Below are 19166 nucleotides of genomic sequence, written 5' to 3'. Positions count from 1 at the left end.
GATTCATAAGGCTGCCACTTGGAGTGACAAGTGCACATGTCGGAAGCGGCTGTAGCCGCATACATGTAGCCAGCAGCATCCGTAGTTGCGGCTTCAGCCAGCAGAGCACCTTGAATACTGCACCTACATGTATCTGTGCGTTTCCTTGTGGGTTCCCCTCTTGCTGCAGCTGAGCACGTGGCACAGACTGAGGAGATGCCGTCACTTCACTCGCGCATATTCTTAGACTTGACGTACATTTTGGCAAGCCATGGTACCCTCTCAGTCGGCGGTAAATAGCCCGCCTGTATCATCTGTGTGAAAATATGGTGTGCCTTGGTAGTGGTTTTTCAATGTACATGTAGAACAGATTAGGTTAGAGATTATTCCAAGTTATTCATTAATAGGATTTGTACATCCTGTTTCGCAATCACGTGTACATCCAGTGTGTTGCTGTTCCCGAAAGTCCATTCACTTTCAATTAAGACACTAGATTTCTGAAGATGAGCAGTACTTTGAATTCCAGCTTTATGCAGTGTTCAGTTGAAGATGTCCTAGTAACAGTGAAAATACTGTATACAAGTACAAGTTGGAATAATAAGAAATCAGTCTCGCCCGCCCTTAGCACTTGAGTGTTTGCATATCCCACCACATCACTAAAAAAGTTCAAGTCCTTCCTGGTTCCATTTAGGCACATGCGAGAATTCATGTATTTTTAAATGTTTGACCCACAGCCGGTCATGTGTCCCCCATAGTGCGGCAACCTGTTTGTGTTTGTTAACCCACTGCATGTTGGTACCCATTTCCCGTGATACGCCCCTGATGCACACTTAAAAACAGCTTGCTGTGTCTGACTGGGGAGAGTATATGTACCCGTGTATTCATGACACGCATACTAAACAAAGGGAAAGCACAGGTACGTGCCCATTGTGTAATACCAACATTTCATCTCTGACAAGGCTGGGTTATGCATTGGAGTGCATCCATTTCCACATACCCTGTGGCATACATACCTTATGAGCTGAGAAGAGAGCTTTCTCTTCCTTGAATTGCCCCGATGGATCTCTTTTGGTTGTTGGGGTGGGTGAGCAGAACTGCCAACTCTCCGATATTTTGCGGAAGACTCCCGGAAAATCGGTCTTTCTTCTGCCTCCCGGCACATGTTAAAAATCTCCCAGATTGTCAATTTGTGTATGCAAATTTATATTTACCTGTCTTTTTGAATTGCCACAGTTGGAGTTGTAATAAAACTTGGCATGAAAATAATTGGTTGTGAATGTGTGTCCTCTTTTTTCAACTGAAAATTGTGTGTTACGTGCATAAACTGTATGTACATGTACACACTCGCTGTCATTTCCCTTGTCGAGAACTAGACTCCGTAAAAGAGTGTTTACCGGTGCCACGCACTTCTCAGTGTGGGAGAGTGCCATTCGAATGTACATAAATTTCGAATGTCGATGAATCTCACTTGTACATTGGGCCTGGATTCAAGTCTACACAACTGGTAACCTGTAAGCATATGCACTTTTGTATTTTCCCAAACGTTGACGAGTGAGCAGTCTGTCACCAGCGAATTGTTGCCACCCTTGCTGTACACATCGTATTTGGCAGATGGATTCCAGACGGTTGTCACACACACACATAAATGTAGCTGGTGTCAGGTGCACATGCTGCAGCAACCTCGACCCCGTAGGCTTCTTACGCATTCCTTCATTAGCCAAGCATGGTGCGAACCAACATGGCGCGGATTGCACCTATGGGAACAAGGTTGATCGCTGACGCGGTAGACTCGACTCATCGTGTGGTCAAAATGGCGTCGAAAGACTCAACGAAGGCTAAGAAATATCTGCAGAAGTACAGAGAAGAATACAGCAAAGAATGGCTGTGCATACGGAAATTGAAGAAGGGGGAATATTTTGCATTCTGTGTTGTATGTAGCTGTGATATTTCCGTGAGGAAAGGAGGTCGCAGCGATATCTTCCGAAGAAAATGGCTCTCCATGGGGGTTTGTATTGATCGACTTCTAGAACAGTGGAAGCCACTCGAATCATTCTCCAAGGAAGAGATAAAAACTAACATGGAAATTTGAGTATCAGTGAAAGCAATGCAAAAACAAAAGTTCTTCAACTCATCAATTGTCAAGTCCTGCCTCAGCTCTAACAACACAACGCTCACCCAGTACACGTGCCAACAAAACACTGAAACAAGTGTCACCAACTGATGGGCCTGTAATCAAAACACTGTCATCTGCAATTAACAGCACACCCAAAACAACACAACAGAGGGCTCCATCTACAAATAAGACGAAAAAAAACTACACTGAAAAGGAAATCAACACAAGCCCCGAAGGATCATTGCCCTCCAAAGCTGACATGTTCTGGCCCAAAATCTACATGTAGCTCTGGACATTCTTCAGCCCAATTGCAGGAGTCATGCTTAACAAGAATTCATCGCTGATTTAGCTCACCTCAGTCAAAGTTGTACTCCTTTTTTCTGGGGTACAGCAACCAGATTTTTCATCAAATTAACCTGCTTCTACAGAGAGAGGAGCCATGCGTCCATATCCTTCATAGAGAGTTAAATAGGGTCCTACAGGAGTTGCTTCTCAGATTTGTAAAGCCGTCAGTGGTTATGAAGTTCTCATCAGATCTGAAGTCAGAGGAACATGGAAAGGAAGAGAATCGGAAGTGTGAGGCAGATCTTCTGATTGGCAAAGATGCTCGTGAGTGCATCAAGAACATGACTGACTCTGAAACCAAGTCTGCATGCCTCACTGAGCAGGAGGTGAGCCATTTCTTCAGATCAGTACGATGCTATTACAAGTCAGCATGTGATTATATTTTGAAGACATGGCCACTGAATGACAAACTGCTTCAGGAAGCCGAAGTAGTTGATATTGCTCTGAGGAGCTCCAGGTCTTTTGCTTCTGTGGAATGTTTTGTTAACAGGTTTCAAAGCATCCTGCGTGACAGAAGTGCTGATGTAGTTGATAAGCTAGAAGTGGAGTTTGCAACACACCAGCTGTGCTTGATAAATCCACAAGAGTGGACAAAAAGTGGGATATCATCTCCAGAATTCAAGATGCAAATGGATGCAAAAAGCACTCCTTGCTGAGTTCAGTTATGAAAGCTGTACTTGTCATACCACATTCAAATTCCTCTTGTGAAAGAGTGTTCAGCATCGTCAGAAAAAATAAGACTGACTTTAGCGGTTCCATGCGTGTCAAAGTGCTGCAGTCACTACTTATTGAGAAATAGCAAACCCTGGTGTACCCTGTCAATAAAGAGAATATTCAAAAGAACTGCTAAAGAAGGTCGAACAGTCCATGTACTACTCACTACATGAACTTCCAGACATGCCAAGCAAATCCACAGAGCAAGCATCCACAGAGCAAGCATCCACAGAGCAAGCATCCACAGGGCAAGCATCCACAGAGCAAGCATCCACAGAGCAAGCATCCACAGAGCAAGCATCCACAGAGCAAGCATCCACAGAGCAACCATCCACAGAGCAAGCATCCACAGAGCAACCATCCACATCCACCAGTCCCCAGCCTTCAACTAGCAGGCAGCAATAAGCAGTATATAAAAGGTACATGCATATTTCACATATACATGTACAAGTAAGTTTCTTACCTGCTTAGGAGTAATGAACTGAAACTTTATATTATATGTTATATAGGTCGGTATAATTATAAAAATACACCTGACAGCTTCCGCACTGAAATTTTGCTGAGGCTTCACACGTTGTTGGACCAGAAAAGAATTTGACCACAGATGAAAAAGATTCCAATGAAGAACCACTACATGTAGTATTTTACTTATTATCTCGACAGCCACTGCCCCCATGCCTCAGATTGCACCACAGAGCCATCCAGATTGCAAAATTTTACGGGGCCGTTAAGCGGGCCCTGGACCCCACGCCGTAAGGGCTTCACGCTTCGCACTCGCACATGCATCCCCCTTCCCCAAGACATCTCCCTGATTGTTCTTTTCCAAAGTTGGTAGCTCTGGGTGAGGCCTATATGATCCCGACTGCATGTGTTTGGCAGTTTGGCACAAGGCCAGCATGGCGGCTCCAGAAATCTGGCATTACAATGTACTTTGTGGCTGTGCTTGTTCATCTAGCGCCCTCATGTGATGCCCAAGTGGGTAGTGTGAGTTTTCTTCAGGCCTTTGCTACATGCGCACATTCAGCAGACGATGTTTCTGTACAAGGTTAATAATGTGGGTGGAGGTCACAGACACGAGAGTTCAACAAACTTTACTCCTATGCATTTCGGTCCTTTCTTCTCACTGTGAACACATGTACAAATGTTCAATGATTCCTCTAGGGAAAATGTGGATGGGTCACGTGACCTATGTTGCCACATCAGCAGGCAGGTACGGGTTTATACATTGTGCGCTGGCGTCGTGGAAATTAGGCCAGACATGGAACAAATCCTGTGTGTTGGTGTTTGACGCTGCAATACAGTGTGAAACACTGGATTTAGAGAAGTTATCTTGGTTGTATGGAGTCTAATCTTCAGGGCATTTGGGGGGGGCGGGGGACGACAGGAGAGTGCAGAAAGTGGATACCAACTTGGGCATTGCTTTTTGCATTGAGCACGATTACCAGTGAAACAACAGATCACACAAAGACGTCCACACAACAACAAGGCCTGTTCATGTGTATGTGACTTGTTCTGAAGTTGTGCACATTGTCTGGATGGGTGAGGTTTGAAGGAGTTCCAGTCCGATCAGCTGCATTTCGCCTGTTTTTTGGGGGGGCGGGGGAAAGTGGAAAGGGAAGAATTCTCCCTTCCACCTACCCAACCTCTTGCCCAGCATGCTTCAGATGTGAGTGCACCATCCGAACATTCTCCACGTCAGTGCAAAGGAGGACAGTAAGTTCGTTTGTGCCAGTCTCTCTGTAACAGTGCCAGTGTTCCGGTGTCGGCACACTGCAGTTTAAAGAGATTGTGTATGTTATAGCGGTATCCTATCCAGGCAGGACTAACTGAAGGTACATGTCCCTGCATGGAGTTACACTTGCATTGGGGGAAAGGGAGTGCCCTGCTTATGGTTATCTAAGGCTGTCGCAAGCCGGCTCTAACAGACGGCATACAGCAGATGGCTCCTCGTCCCGAGCCATGGCATTGGACAGGAACCTGACGTCCACTCAGCAACTGCTCATCAGTCTGGACGAAGTTGGGCCAGCCTGTTTGGCACAGTCTGTTATGGGCAAGTTGTGTGCAGAGGCGCCCTGAGGCGCAGAGTGACAGAGATGCAACGGAAATGCGACGGCTAAAGTCCAGACTTTTACGTGCTGTCCAGGGTCTGGCTGGATCTGAGGCTACTTCCCTCTCCATGATACTTGTAGCTTCACGCTCAATCTGTTGGAATGATATGCAGTCTTTGCATTGTGAGTAATGTAGGATATTAGTTTATTGTAAGGAACATGCACATAACCTGTCGTACTTTTGCCAGTTATTTGTCCATACATGCACATAATGCACTACATACTGCAACTGCAAGACGAAACAGCCTGTGATTCACATTCTTGTTTCTAGATCACCATTCTATCTCATGCCACTCCTTAACCCCTTGAGGCCACCCCATTTCCAGTGATGGGTGTGTAGTCTTCAATCAAGCAGTAACACGTGATTTTTTTTCGCCCTTTTGCCGCATTGTCTCTACTTATAGTCCCAGTGTACCCTCCCGACTGAATGCTGATCCGAAAACTTGGGAGGACTGGTGGTTTTCATCTCAGATTGGCTGGGGAAAAAAGGACTTTGGGGTGAAACCAACTTCATTCTTTGTTACGCACCCAGGGGCAAGTTCGGGTGCGAAGTATAGTTTGACCAGTGGTCAGTTGCAGTGTGCAAGTGCAATTCAGTCACAATCGCACAACCCTAGTCGGCCTATTTTTTCAAATCTCCTCATTACCCACATTTCCCTGTTGGCTGCGATTCTCGCAGCGTACGTGGCCATTGAAAGCTCGTACAGTTATTTTCGTGTGAATGGTTCCCTCCGTAATGATACCGGTAAGTGAAATCGGTTCTTGATAACCAGCGGTGCGACCGTGCCCTGGAGCCTGGTCCGAAATTGTCGACTAGATAGTCCAAACCAGCCATCGTTCCGGCAGTCATAGCCGATCTGCAGTCAACTATAGTCGTCGCTCAAACTTGGCCCAGGAGACTGAAATGAGACACAAAGAAAATCATCACGTATTCTCTCTGAGCTGTTGTGTGCTGATTGAAAGTATCAGCTATTTTCACCTTCTTAGACAATGCTCATGTGACCCAGCCTAACCAAAGGGGGCTCAAGTGTCCAGATCCCCTTTTGATTGGCTGGTCTTGCAAAGAATCTTGCACAATGCAGATAAATCAGAACCCTTTTGTAACCCATGCTGCATGTAAGCCCACTTTCATCAGGAAGCCAGACTTAGTGATAAATCAAGTAACAATGGGCTCAGTTGGTCTATCCAATACAAATTGAAGCCCTTTTCCAATACTCGACTTGGGCTCCGGCTTCGTTCCGAAAACCAATCCCCGATTGTGGGCCTGAAGCATTTAAATTAAATTGGATTGCTGTGATTTGGGCTTTTTTGCATCTTATTTGATGTTTTGTGGCACTATTAGACTGATTACTGCGCTTACAGCTTCAAAGTCAGCTAGTGAAAAAACAGGTGAAGCCTGAGACGGAGCCGAAGTTGAGTATTGGAAAACGGCCTAAAACAGATTGGGGGTGGCACTTCACATACTAGCTATTTGCGAGTTTAATGTGAATAAAATCTGGTACACTGATTTATCTGATTGCACATAAACATAATAATTTGAATTCCCCGGACTAAAGACCCAGTTGTTATACCTCGTGATTCAGGGCAAGCTTTTGCACAGCGACCACCATCTCTGGAATGGACTGGTTCCTTTGTGCCCTCCTTATCCATTGAGAACAGTGTATTGTTGCAAGGCATCTCTTATGTAACTAAGCAAAAGCTTCCCCCGAATCACAGGGAATAGCAACAGTGGAGAATTCAAATTGTTATGTTCACATGAATTTAAAGTGTACCAGACTTTTGTCAAATTTAACTCCCAAAAGGCTTATTCATTTTGTGGAATCCTCTCACAACTGGTGCCAAGTTTTTGTACCTATGTTACGGTATCGGTATCAAGCGATGTATTAATGGGACTGGTTGTGGTTAAAAGGAGCAGCAACTTCTCAGTCATTCCTTTGGTACAGATAGACTGAATGTTGTCCAGTTCGGTAGCCAGTAATTTCACAGTGTGCATATCCAATTCTTTGCCATTTGAACACTCTGGAGATGCGGAGAGGGGGCCGCCAGGAGTTCTGACAAGCACTGAAATGACACATTCAGAATAGACGGTCAAGCAAACATGAACCAAGCTTGCTTGCATAGGATGACACTGTGATTGTTCATTTCGATGTGATATCTGTACATGTATACCAGTATATAAACGGTATAATTAACTGAACCTTTTCTTTTCATTGTCCATCTTCAACAATTACTCTATAATTGCTTAGAGCTACAATTATTTGTTGTTTCTTATATTAATATGTATGTATATTTTGTTTGAGGGCATGCCTAACACAAGCTTTGCTTTTAAGGTGTTGCCACCTCTTCTGGCATATATATGTCTTTTAAACTTGTCTTATTAGTATTATTTCTGCCACGGGAGGAAATAAATGTGTGTGTGATTGACTGATATATAAACATGTATGAATTGGATTATTTTGGGACAGAATGAAAAGGCCAGGGGAAGTGGGTAATCGATTAGTTGAGTATGACGACATCGGATTACTTAAAAATCACAAACAATTTGCCCAAAATAGTTATTTGGTACCCAATTTTATTGGAAAACTTTCACTGTTTCTTTGTTATCACATCACTGTCGACATCGTAGGAACTTTAACCAAGTGTTTTTTTGACAGTGCTTTGCATTAGAAATTGTCTGGGCTGCTTTTATATTTTGATTTCAGTTTTCTGAAGAATTTTTCGCATGGAAAAAAACAAGTTTGCATTCCTGTGCTGTGCGATATGACATGTGGCAGGAGATGTTTGAAAAATACATGTGAATGATTCGAAAAATGTGGCTTGCACTGGTGTTGTATGGACATGTAGACGTTTCCCGATACCTGCAGCAGGGCCTTTCTTTGTCTTGGCTGTTGTGTTGCGACAGATACATGAAGGCTGCAGCTGTTTTGCCGCTTTAACAGTATGCAGAAAACATCGGTGCCCATTGTATCCATGCCCCAGCATATGATACAGGTGATCATTCATGCATGCGTACAGTTCATGTCATGCCACATGCGTACAGTATGTGGCATGACAATGGACGAGTGGAGGGGGGGAATTTGAATTAGGTTCATACCCCAGGTAACTGTGCAAGCGTTATTCCATTATATTCATTGAGCACAACAACTGTAGCGCGAAGTACACGTAGTTTCCTTGCCCTCGGTAATGGAACATTCCTACCGGTACCTAGATGTGAAAGGGAGGGGCAGGGTGTACAGGTACTTGTGACATACATATTTATGATAATAGGCCAGAACATTAACCTGGGGGACGAGGCTCGGGGTAGTGATGTGAGGGACTCAACTAGCTTCCGTACAAGCATTCAGGATTGCCATATGGTGTACTGTTGGCTGGCATTGGAGGACCTGCGGGGGACCTCGGCAGTGGTCAGGAGGGTTTTGTTTGTTTGTTTGTTTGCTGTTTAGTATTTCGTTATGAGCACAGATGAGGTGAGGTCACCGCGGGATCACCAGATATCGTACAGGCAGAGGGATCACCAGCTCATTTATTGGTCGGCCCAAAGTCCGACTGTTACATCAGGATCTAAGTTAGAGGTGGATGTGGTTAGTACATTGTTGTATGTACGTGGGTGTGTGTGGGAAGGGGGGGGTGTTGGAGGTGCTGGGTAATCAAGATAGCCGCACTTGACCCGAACCTTGGTCATTTTATATAGCAATGACTTGGGAAGCAGTTGTGTGCTGTGTACTTTCAGGTTGACACATACTTGCACACTGCTGTGGTAGTTCTCATGGGTGTTTTTTATGAAATTTTAATAGCAGGGGAGGGGGATGTATATGTACATTCTACACATTCTGCAGGAACCTGATTTCAGTGCGTTTTGTTGAACATTTTTGGACATCATGTTGGCGTGATACATTTGTGTAATCTTTAAATGTGCATGCATGAAATTTCAGGCAAGGATATTCGACTTTGCCCATTGCAGTAGGCTTGAGCATCCCAACAAAACTAGTATGAACCAAAAGAGAGGGGCTGCGTCCCAATCACTTGGCTGCGGCTTGAAATTACACACGACTCAATGGGAACTGGCCACGGCCACTACCGTAGACTCCCGTGTAATATCTAGCCGCAGCCAAACGATTCAGTGACTGAATTCCAGACTTACTTGCGTACCGCAACTGGGTGACATTGATAAGACAAATATTTTCCCGAATGTGTGGAATTTGGACCTTGTTTCCAACTGGGGTAGAGTGAGTTGTAAAAGTTGTCAGGCATACAGTGAAGGAAAATGTTGGGGAGTCTGGCAACACCCCATACATGTTGCCTTTTGCAGGGCTCGTAACTAACGCCACTGTCACCGGAAATGTGTTTTCTGCATTTTGTTCACAAGTCCACGTTCAAATTCTTGTTTGCGGAAAAATCTTTCAAAAGGTTCTCACAGGTCGTCTTCTGATTGTATGCCTTGAGAGGCCTCTGTCCTTATCAGGTCACTCTCTTTTTTTTTTTAATGGACAGTAAACTGCCTCGCTGCATTTTCAATGTACCAGTACATGTACCATGAAGTACAGTGTACAATACTTGCGATCATGTTCAAATGCCCGTACCTGTGTGTTCAACCTCATAACAAGGTGCTTGGACCAGCTTAAGTATTGATACATATAGGCCTACAGTTTACCTGAATATAACTGCCTGTGTGCATTGTATGTGGCACTTGCTTGCATAGACCAGGTTCATCCTCATACATGATGCTCACATGCACAGCTCTGGCCTTGACCTGGACAAACATCCCATTAGTGCCTTGAAACCATCTCTGAAAAGCTGGTTTACTCATGCCTTTTTTGCCTGCAAAATGAGCAGCACTGTTGATTGGAAATACAGTCAGTCAATAGCAGCTGGGTTATTAAACACTGGTAAACATTTTATTTTTGTTGGGGGGGGGGAGCAGTCATTCTTTGGTGACTGCTTTTATTGAATTATCTTGTGCAACTGGAAATACCGGTACATGTGAACTGCATATGTTCTCTACAGCGGCAGATTCAAGTGCTTAAAATAAACATTTCTCTCTCTTTACAACAATGTGAATTTTAGTTGGAAATACGTTCTCGGCAGCTTTCTAATCCACTTCAATGTAAGTTTAAGAAAGATCGGAGTTCTCTTTTCCGCCACCAGTGCAGTTTGCTAAAGTGCAATTTATTTTTCTAACCATTTTTTCCTGTGCTTTTCCTGACAAATGAGGGTGCTGCAGCTATGCTGGGAAGACCCTGTTCATTAAGGGTTTTTCTCTTCGCATTGTGATCTAGGAGGTTGCCAGGTGAAATTTGTGAACAATTTTCAACAGCAAACAACCACCCCAAAACGTCAAGTTGCAATGCGGACCTAACTGTAACAATGAGATTTCAACCATGGATGATGTCACACTTATGCTCATCAGTTTGCAAATTGGTAATAGCATAAAAATAAAAATGGCACCAAAACGCCCTTACAATGGCAGCACAAAAATCTAACATCGAACAAAGGAGCATACATGCATTTCAAGAACTTTTGAAAGAAAAATCACTCTGCATGGGCACTTTAAGGAAATCTGTTACGTTATTCAAACCGTAAGTGCCTCAAAAACATGCATATTGTTTCAAAGGAGAGAAAAAAAACGTTGGGCATCCATGGAATGAAACTTGTTTGTGTTTCAAGTGTTGGCTGTTGATGACTTCTCACATCTTTGTGTAAATAATGTGTATTAAGATGTATAGCTAGGGCATAGGGGATTCAGACTGTTCACCAGCCAACATAAGGAAAGCAGGGTGAACAAATGTGAACAGTGGGGAGCAATCGCTGATTTTTATTGGCTGGTCAGGAAGTGAAATGCAGCTCTTCCTGTTCCAGGGATAAAATTAGAATTTTCCGTTTTCTTGAAAAAGAACTTTTTTGGAAATATCCCACATAGTTTTTTGGTTACCGAGAGGATTTGATACGACGGTATCGGAACAGATGACAGTGGGAGAATTAATCATTAGTGACCAGTATTCAGAGAGAATACAGTCACTGAGGGCAGTAGTGACAGTGTGTTTGGAAAGGTTGATGTGTCAGGGAAAAAAGGAAACCAAATATAATCTTTATATTGGAGCATGTATTCAGGATTCTAGCTCCCACAGTTATCATACATATATGTATTATTTTTATATTAATTATTTTTATGTGGGCTTGGATCCGCCAACCTTTTGGATTCAGAGCCAAAAAAGTTTTTTTGTTTTATTTTGAGCAGTTTCGGATCTGACAACCAAACAATTTAACGATATACCGTAAGTGTAAAAATCTCTCTTTTTTCTCTGCTGTCTGACGGTCCTCGGCTGCTAGTGCCATTGGTAAGGGATATCGCTTTTTTCTTTGTTTTGTTTTATATTCTTCCCTCCAACTTGAAGACCTTTATTTGTTTTTCTTGAGACCATAGAAAATACTTTTGTCATTCTTTTTCCCCTTCCTCCTCTAAAATTTGTTTTAAAAAAATCTGAGCACCAACTTATAAAAAAAATGCTCACCCTACCTTTCCAAGTCCTGCAGAGCTACATTCAGGTTCCTGTTGCTGCGTTGTACAGCCGACATGCCCCCGAGGATATTAAGAACTAGCCCATAAGATCATTACCTCAACTTCCTTGTTTAACACTTTGAATTAGATATGGTTGTGCTTGGAAGTTTTTGTTTTGCTTTTTTCTCCCCCCCCCAAAAAAAAAACTTGAAGTATTTGTGCACAGGGAGATTGATTTTCAGTTTTGAAATGTAATGACCTTTTTTGGGGGGGGGTGGGGAGGGGAAATAAATTGGATTTTCTGGGGAGGGGGTTACAGGGTATGTTTTATTGTGAAAGGTTGACAGGCTGCCTGGTTTCTTGAGGGAGCAAGGTGGTCGTTCAAGGGATGCCTTATGGTTGGCTGATTTTTCAGTGGGAACATTCTTTAAAATGAAGAAGGGCAATTGCTGATGAGGCTGTCGACTCAGTTACCATGCACCCCAGCCAGTGGCACTGCCCTGAACGTGTAGGCAATTATGCAGCGTCATTTTCCCTTTGATAATTCAGCAGGGCTAAAGTGACTCCCTTGGGAGGTTGCCTCTTTACAGTCTCAACGATTCTGATACCTGAGCGCCTGAACTCAGGAGACATTTGTAAAACTGACTCCCAGCAACTCTTTTCAAGTGAAAACAAAATGGAAGCATTAATTTTGTCTGGCCTTGACTGACTTGTATTGGAAATCCAGAAAGCTAAAAGGGGCCAAAATTCAAATGTTTCAATTGAACTCTTGTAGCCCAAGGTCACATTCGAAAACAGTCACTGTTGCCTGCAGCTATGTCTATTCACTGAGGAAAACTAATGGCAATGCCCAAAGAGGTAGCCATATGGACTGGGTCCAGTTGAGCAGCAACTAGGCAAGATCTTCTTGCCATCAAAATGGCGGATCACAACCCTACACACTTCTACTACCTCTTGCCTGCATTGGTGACGCTCACGAAACTAGCATGTTGCAGATAAGCTGTGTTTGTCGGGGGGGGGGAATCCACTTATCCAGGCCAGTCCTTTGTGCAGCAGTTAAAATTACAATTTTCACGGAGTCCGATGGTGAAATTTTAACAACCCAAATCATGCTCCTCAGCAGATTGTCTTTGGATAACGGGAGGCATTTTTTTCCAAGTCAAGATACAATGTAGTTGTAATGGCATTGGAAGATCAAACGAGAAAATCCTGTTAAACCAGCCCAGGAATGGAAGAGTTGGATAATGAATGTTGAAAACAAACTTTGGTAAGGTTTGATGGTTGCTTTGGCCATCGTCTGTCCAAATGAAAAGTGGTATTGAACAGTGACTCAGCACTTCTTTTTTCAACATGTCAGTTTTTCCAATTTTCATGACTGTACGCATATAATCTGTAACCGACCATTCTCGGTGAACTCTGCCCTGTCCTGCAGAATGCAAGAGCGGGAGCCAAAGGTCTTCCATTTTTAGCCAAGACCAAAAAGTCTCAGCAGAAAGATATGATTTGGTTGATTAATGCAGCTTGCTGACAGGAGGACAATGATTCCAAGGATGCAATGTGAGGCTGATTGTACCATGTCTTTCCCCAAGGAGAAACCACTCGTAGTTATGAGCTACTTTTATGCATGCAGTAACCCACTGTGTCCTTGCATGCATCACTGGAAATACATGAAATGTAAATCATCTTTTTTTGGGGGTTAAGTAATAAATACGTAATTGCAGCCCTGAAGTAATGACCTATGCTCCCCATTCGAAATAACACTGACACACTCTAATGTACATGTACATGTACATTCTAAGCAGTTAACAGTGCACTTCCTCGCTGGAATGCAGCCTTTGGTCAGGTTTCAGCAGGGAAATGTTAGACAGCTGCCAGAGTTTTAGCCTAGACATGCACAGTATTGCAGTGCTACTTTGTTATAATGCAGTAGGGCTAGAAGACATTCTCCTATTTTCAGGCCAGCTGCTCAGGAATATGGCCGGAAGTTTGTAAATATTCACCGTGATTTGGGGAGAGCAGTAGGAATTCTCCATCAGAGGCTGACCGTACTGAGTTTGAAAATAGCTGGGCACCACTACAAAAAAAAAAACCCTTTGGATTTAATTGCTTTATAGATTGGACAGAAAATGTGCTGGTTTGGCAAACGTTTCAAAGTACTGTTTGAAAGCCTAATGTAAATTTGTCACGCCGGGAAACACCAGGTTATGCTTTTCTAACCCGGTTATGGTAGAGTATCTTTTCTGGTACCGTATCAACCTTGTCAACTTGTTTTTATGATCCTGTTGAAATAGCGGTATGTACCAAGCGTGCATGTACCAAATTTGTTCTTATCAAAATACGTCAAAAGAAATCAGCGAAAAAGGTGAGAGTTTTCTCGCTCTTTTGAGATTTTAATTGCAGTCCAAAGTAAAGGGGATCGTTTCTTCCATGACAAGGCCGTCTATGAAGACTGAGGATCCTGTCATTTGTGGGTGTCAGGAAGGGAAACAAACTTTACTTGAAAGCCGTGGTTTGTATTCCAGATTCACTGTAAAAAAAATCAGCATAATCCTTTCTGAGCATTTCTCTTTCCACTAGGGGTGTGCATTTCCGGATATTTTTGGAACCGTGTACCCATTTTTTGTCAACATTGGGAACCTGGGCACCCGGAAAAGAGATCACTTGATAAAAAAAAAGGCATAGTGCGCAACCCTGGTGGACCATGTGCCCGAAACACGGCTCTTTTCGTACATAGGAAGCGAGCAGCACATTGTTTTAAACGTCGGGGTTAATCTCTCCTACCTTTTTATCAAAAAAAAATTGTTACCTTTAGTTTGCAAATTGTCTTTTTGTGGGTATATGAAACAAAAACAAAGTTTCACTAGGAACATCAGAACAGCTGAGAGCTGCAAACCACCAACGCACCAGCAACCGCTCACAGGAAATGTCCCGGGTGCTGCATGACCACATGCGGAATGCGCGTGCACAAATGGTCACGTGCGGACCAGATCAGAGCTACGTACGTCACGGGTTAAAAGGCTTTTCGGTAAAAAAAATACCTCCGTAACTCGAACAATTCCCACACCATTATATCCATTTACTTTGAAGTTTTGGATTAAAAAAAAGCCACCAAAATGCCTCAAACGGCATTGAAAGTGTGGAAAGTATATAAAGGTTTAGGATTCATCACTGCCAAATGCATTTCTTTTTTCACGGGGGACCAATTGTATGCACATTGCATAAACCAACGTTACATGTACCTGAAACTGCAATCCTGGCTTTCAAGCTACTGAAGCTATAACCTGATTGCTAACGCGGACCCAATTGTAGTCCCCTTCAGGCAGACCAATCACTGACCCTGCAGCGGCCATGTGACTGCAAAAGGAAAGGTCATGTGACCACAGGTAGGGAAGCCTGTGAAGAAAATGGTATATGTACTGTGTGCAGCGTTTCACATTGTAAACAAGACAAACGATATGACAAGTTTTGCCACAGGACGGTACCATGATAAAGTGGTTTAGTTTAAGAAATACTTTTTTAGGATAACTCCATTCCCCTGAGGTGCGAGTTGTTGAGATTTTAATCTATAAGTACTTTGACAAGTGACATGTAACTGACCAACTGTATTGTGACTTGTCAACATTTCTCTTTTTTCAAATGAAAGAAACACTTTAGATTTGTCATACAGAAAACATCCTTCCTGCTTTTTTGTTCAATTCCTCATCCACAGTTCTGCTGAATCACGGAGGAAATTCATAATGCTTTAATTTAAAAGTACTTTTGCTTTTCTAATAAAGAATATCTTAACTTTGAGTGAATTAAATCAAAAATAAGAATTCCTATGAATTAAAAAGTAGAAACTGCGTAATGTTTGACTTGACTCTTCAACTGTACAGTGAGCTATCAACGGTACCCTCCCCGTGCCGCACAGTTGACAAACCCATTGTGTCACATACATTTCTGCTGCGCCTGTGTAGTTGAGTTCGCAACGAATTTACATGGTAATGCTGCACGATCCGAAAGATTTCAGTTTTCGGTCAATTAACAAAAAGCGGAAACTCTAAAAGTCATTTTGATTAAGCAGACATTACATGCAAAAGTGTATACGACTATTCAGTAAAAAAAAGTATTTGAAATCACACGTAGTGAGTGACCTATCGCTCCATGAATTTTAGTCAATTTTTTGCTCTTGTGAACTACGAAAATCCGGAACTAGGAAAACAACTGCAGTACAACATGCAGTGTAGATAACAACAGTACATGTAGCTGTTGATCTCTGAACTGAAGTTTCATGTATGACCACGGGACCGAGTTTTCAGCGGCACGGTGATTGTTCAGCAAGTCTGCCCTTCATTGTGAAATTTCACAAACATTTTATACATGGATGTTTGTTCCTAATTTATTTACTTTTTTGTACGGGTACCCGGCCCGAAAAAGATGGAACCGGTTTTGATATCGACGGGCGGGTACACGGCACAGGCCTACTTTCCGCAGTACTGGTAGTTAAACATTGGTGATTATGTGTACTCTCCTAGGTGATTGGGGTTGGAACGAAAATGTACAGAAGACCAAAAAAAAACTTGCATGGCATTCGATAGGTTTGTTTCATAGCTGGAAAACGATTGGGTCAAATCACTGGTGAGGTTATTGGCCAATTTATCTGCTGTTAAATAGACTGGAGGAAAATGAAAACATCCGGAAACACCAAATGTTGCTTGTCAGATAACATCGCAATTGCGTGCAACGTGTGTTGTTATTTATTTAAAAAAAGATTAATGATTACCTCACCTGCTGATTCTAAACTGATTCCAGGTATTTTTAGCAGTGGAATTAGAACGACAGATCCCTTGATTGATAGAGAGCTGTTGACAAATCAAGTGCAATTCAGTTCCTATTGAAACTTTTAAAGCTGAATTTTGGGGTGGTACACACATATATTGTGACTTTAGAAGTGTTCCAAGTTCTTAAACAGGCATGAATTTTTTTGTTTCCGTTGAATAGGATCTCAGATTTTTTCTTTCATTTCCTTCCATATTTCAACATTCTGCATTTCAGTCATGCATTTGAGGGGCCTGCATGGCATTCTTTTCTTTTTGGGGTCAACTCTGCCATACAGTAATGTTATGATGTTATCCTTACACAGTATTGAGCCCTTCTTTTGTGGTCTTTTATTTTGCTTTCTTCTCTCTCACACCGGGGACAAAAATTGGGCTTTTGTGATACGGATGAATGGTGTATTCGTTTGGCATAATTCATGAAAAAGCAAGGCTGTCCACAGTGGAAGGGCGTACATGTACATTGTAAGGTACTGTACTTCATTGGTCCACTGGTTATGAATTGACCTCCCTGGTCGGTCATAATAAAAGAGCTGGTTTTTTTTGTGTGAGTGTGTGTGCGTGGGCTGGGGCCACATAATGCACATGTTGTGTTTGATATATTATCAGCGGCCACTCTTGCTCGGTCCAGGCCAGGTCATCCTTGACTGCGCCTATTGGATGTACCCATGCAGCACCACACACACGGGCATACTGCATATCGTCCCCCACCTCGATGTGAGTGTACAATAGCTGATCGCTCCTTCTACCCCCCCCTCCTAATAATATATGAAAATGGCCCAGCACATTGGCGAGCTGTGCGTGACAACGGCATATCAAGTAACCTTCTCATATCAGGCCTCCGTGATGAATGCTGCGGCAACAATTGCTTTTCATGAGGCCTGCTGGGCACCAATGGGCAGTTGGCTGACGCCATGTCACCAGTGACCACCCTGCTGATCACCTGGCCAGCATTGTGCCCACGGGGTCACTTCTCATTTTTGGATGAACGGTGACCAAATGAAGACTAGGATTATTGACACTCAAAATATAAATAAAATAAAAAATACATAGATAAGTAAGAAAATACCAACCTGCTCACATGAGCCAAAAAAAAAAAGCCAGCCTTCAAACAAAGACCACCTCTGTAAACTCCAAAACCAAAGAAAAGAAAAAAAAAAACCCAACCAACTCAGGAACTGTTCGATGACTACAGCTGCTATTGCTGAGGGCGGGTCTTTTTATCTTGTATTTTGGAATTGCAACGATAATGCACTCATCCTGCGTCATTGTGGTATGTATGCCGTAACAATTTCTCCATGTTGTACTTCACTGTGATTGTGTAATGTGTGTGAGTGTATCGTGTAGAACTAAACAGCTGTTATTGTGAACACCTTGGAGTCATCAGGTATCGCTGTTCAAAAATATTTTAGAAAAAGGAAAAGAAAAAAAAAAGTGGACTTCAGTGGACAGTTAACAAGCACCTTTATTGTCTTTTTTGAGCCTGTGCATTTTTCCCGGAGTTGCACAACGTCCATGTTACGGCAGTTGGGAAAGGAGCATTGCACCCTTGTGCATGTTGTTCAACAACCGGTACATGGCCGGCCGTGTCATGCTCGAGTTGCTGTTGACTTTCATCACTGCAGACTGTCCCACTGCCGTTCACGTATGTTACATACACGTACACATGCACATTGCTCGCATAGATGTTTTCTGTTTGCCTGTTTGACATTCTCGGTTGTGGTGTGTATATGTGAATTATTCAAAATAAAGACCAATGGCACCTGTTCATACATGCACATATTACACACTGTAGGTATGCAGTATGCATTCAGTTCTCCATGTCGTAAAAAACATGTCGCATTATCCCTCGCTTGTGGTCAGAAATGGCAAAATTTACATTCAGCGTGCAAAAGTGCAGACTTCCGGGAATCAATCAGCATAGTTCCGCCGTGAAACTCTTCCATTTTCAATTATTTATCATATGTGTGCATGTAAATGCCTGCTCGATTGCCACAGAACAATTAGGTATTATAGTAGTGATTAAATCAGAGGTCTTAAACCAGTGGAAGCGCATAGCACGTTGGGAGCAACAGTTGACATGATGCTACCGTACATGTAGCTATGTATCAGCTTGGTGATGTTCAGCTGATTTGATTACACATTGTTGTTGTGGGATTATGGATTGACCATTTTCTGTCTACATGTACATGTAGCCATACTTGCTGGGTGCTTTCATCACCCTTTACGGGTAATCCACTTATGGCATCGGTCATCCCTGCATATTTCTCAGTTTCAAGGGGCATGTACATGCAGAGCCTGCAGTTGATGTAAACTGATGCTCAAGTTTTCAAGATTGTGACCGGGTGATCAGCCGCAGTGTATGGCAGCGATGATGCTGACTTTTCCCCACAATGCCCTACAGGTGTGCCTTTAGTGATTCCAGCCCTCTGGTGACAGTTTAGCTGTTTCTTTTCTGATTTCAAGTTTGTTGACGAAGAACAGACAGGCTTGTGTGGGAGCTTTAAACCCGGGCCATTTTCCAATATTCAACTTTGGCTCCGTCTCCGGCTTCATCCGTTTTTTTTTTTTTTACTTCCCGACTTTGAGGTTGTAAG

At 42.9% G+C, this 19166-nt stretch overlaps 1 protein-coding gene across 9 annotated transcripts in view; it reads left to right on the top strand.

The window, feature by feature from the left end:
* LOC110973937 (uncharacterized) overlaps positions 1-19166 on the top strand; it is an 86851-nt gene that overhangs the window by 46566 nt on the left and 21119 nt on the right. Inside the window, exon 1 of one of the 9 annotated variants that reach the window (XM_022225191.2) lies at positions 4599-5382. The exons of 5 other annotated variants lie outside the window; for them this stretch is intronic. The gene's annotated coding sequence lies outside the window, so the exon portion shown is untranslated. Of the gene's footprint in view, positions 1-4598; positions 5383-8245; positions 8841-17007; positions 17287-17499; positions 17843-19166 lie in introns of those variants that run through there. 3 more of the 9 variants (XM_022225192.2, XM_087144928.1, XM_022225195.2) reach the window with 3 other exon arrangements.

Source organism: Acanthaster planci, linkage group LG13 (genome assembly GCF_054643075.1).
Source record: "Acanthaster planci isolate LZ-2023a linkage group LG13, COTS_SCS, whole genome shotgun sequence".
Classification (NCBI taxonomy): Eukaryota; Metazoa; Echinodermata; class Asteroidea; order Valvatida; family Acanthasteridae; genus Acanthaster; species Acanthaster planci.
This window is presented reverse-complemented; position numbering and strand designations above follow the sequence as displayed.